We start from the raw sequence: 2,943 nt of genomic DNA, 5'->3' as shown, positions 1-2,943 counted from the left end.
CTTACATGAGTCTAGACACAGCCTATGAGATTAGGTAAATCACTTAACCTCTCTGTCCCTGAGATTCCAAAGATAGTGTTCTAGGGGTTACTTTTAGCTGTCAGTATGTGAGAGGAAGGATGAATTAATTGTTTTGTAAAGTGTTTAAGGTCCTTGGATGAAAGGTGCCATAAGTACAAAGTATATACTTTATATTTAAACACTTTGCTTGGCCACAGAAAATGCAGGCAGGAACTGATGCAGACATATTCAGCTCAACTATAGTCATGAACCAGGAAAGAGGTACAAGAGAGTAGACTTCTGCCTGGCTGATTTTAGCACTGTATTGCCAGTGTTCCCCATTTCAGCCTCTTATAGGCCAGTTTATAGCTAGCAATTTGTACACAGACTGACTGATCCATTTGTCCCCCTGCCTATAGTATATGCATGATCGCCAAAAGTCCACATTCCCGTTCTTATGATATGATTGTCTCAGAGGGTACAGTTAAGAATAGTCTAGTCTGCATAGGCAACTGAATCATGGTGTACACACAAGTTTAAACAGATACTAATGCATCTGCTTAATGCTGGCAAGCCTAATTTGAGAGCCACACACAGCTTGTTACAGAATTTCACAGATCCATGTGTTGTCTGAGTTGGAGTCCAAGATTACAGCATGCTACTTTTTTACTTTCTCGCTTTGCTTCCTTCCTCTGAATTAAAGCTGCTTCATGCTGAGCTGCACCCAGTGCCAGATATTTCCTCCAGATTGGATTGGATTCTGTGCACTCCTCTCGGCTTTCTGCATTGATGTTGAGTAACTTCATATTATTTTGCCCATGCCATGGTGGTACCCCCATAAAGGGCAACACTACTTTCTAGAGCTGTCTTGAATCTTGCTGTACAAAATATTCTTGGGGATACAGTCTCCTCCCTTTCCCCTGACATGACTGAGCCATCACAACCTCCTCTTCTTGATAGTGGTTTCTAAGTGTGTCAGTCCCATGTGCTTTAATTCCTCTGTGTTTGGTATTTTGTCTTCCCGCTCTATTTTCAGGATCTTGTACCAACATCTCCTGCTCAATCTCTTGATGTAGCTGGTATATGTGGCCCACATTTCTGAATCATAAAACAGGAACGAGCCAAAAGTCTCAAATTAGCATTGTCACCTTAGAAAATAGTTTGCTGTTATTCCATACATGTTTCTGTAACAGCACAAAATTTTTAGCTGCTTCTCCAATTCTTTGTTAGTCAATTCAGTCTGAAGGAGACAATTCCTGCTGATTGTACAACCCAAAGTGCACAAAGCTATCAATAATGCCAAGAGATTTACTCTGCAGATGGATGTCGGGCATTGGTTCTTCCACCCCTTGATACAGGATTGCAATCTTCTTGAAACTAATTGTCAACTTGAAGATCTTGCATGATGCAGAAAATAGGCACAAGAGATTTTGCAGGGACGATTCACTGTGGACAACCCTGACAACAGCATCCACACATAGAAAATCTCTCAAACTGCTCTTTCACCTTTCTTTCGTTCTAATCCTTGTGATGTTAAGCAAGCTTCCACCTAGTCTGGCTTGAAGATAAATACCATCACTGTTGTCCTTAAATGTGTGAAAAAACAATAATGAAAAGTAAATGTTAAGAAGCACAGGGACTAAAACACCCCTATTTCTTCCTGTTAATATCAAAGGCATTTGATTCTATGTCCTCATACATAAATATAATGAAAAAAGGATTTCAAATTATTTGGGTGTGAGCCAGTTTTTTCGAAATAAAGGCCCTATCTGTTGACCCTATCAAAGGTCTTCATCAGCTTAATGAAAACTATGTACAATGGTATTTGTTTTTCTCTGCACTTCTTTTGCAGCTACTTCACCAAAAATATCTATTGAAGTATTAATAAAAGATGTACAGAGAAATGGGAAAAGTTCTTTACCATAAGAAATTATTCCCTGAAGACATGCCTGACACCACTCCCCTGCCTTTAGTGGTATGTAGAATATTTATTTTCTTCCTCCAATAAATCTTTAGTTCTATAAAACAGACAGGACAAGAATTTAAACCAGGATTATATTGCTCAGTATTTCTTGTGAGATTTAATCTGTGAGAAGAAAAAAATTAATAAAGCTGAATCTCACTAGTTCAGGGATTCTCAAACTCTTGCATAGTATGGACCACAAACTCAATAGAGTCTAATGGACCTTCTTCCCTCCCATTGCAATCAATATTTTTTAAGTGCTTGCATGGAACTAAAGTTAGTATATTGTTTCTGTATTTTAACACTTGTTTTTTTTTTAAAGATGTCTTTCTTTGTTCTGCATTTCACCCTGTCCTCTCCTATCTATTATATTTCTCCTTGAAGGGGCAGTGCTTAAAACAGCCTTTGCCCTGTCTGTATTACAGTGTATTTTAGGATTGATGGAACTTGCACCACTACAGAAAAAAATACATTTCCTCAGGCTAGACACACCATTAATGGCTGGCCATTCTAGTCCCACTGGGCCACCTCTGATGCAAATATTGTCAATCCCAAATGTTCAAAAGATGCGAATCAGATGACCTCAAAATTATTAGATTGGCTTTAAAATAGTGAGATTATAAAAATAAATTCAGAATTCTTTTCTTTCTAGGTTTGTGTTTCAAGCTTTTCCCTGAAGCCATGCAAACTAAACACTTAAGTGTCTTGGAGTCCATGCATGCACTGTACACACCTTTCAGCTCTGGACCAATGATATAAGGAGGAGAGACTTGCTGCTTCTCCAGTTTCTTCACAACTATCAATGGCCAGCATCCCAGGCCAGATGATCTTGGGTTTTTCCTGAGTGCTGTCACAGCCAGAGGTAGTGTGGAAAGGAAGGAGCCTGCTGACCAGGCTGTTGATGAGCTGAGCACTCTGACCCGGGGCTAGTTCTCCACTCAGCACTGGAAGTGGGATAACTCTTCTGGGGGCCCAGAGAT

This window comes from Pelodiscus sinensis, chromosome 3 (assembly GCF_049634645.1).
Source record: "Pelodiscus sinensis isolate JC-2024 chromosome 3, ASM4963464v1, whole genome shotgun sequence".
Classification (NCBI taxonomy): domain Eukaryota; kingdom Metazoa; phylum Chordata; order Testudines; family Trionychidae; genus Pelodiscus; species Pelodiscus sinensis.
This window is presented reverse-complemented; position numbering follows the sequence as displayed.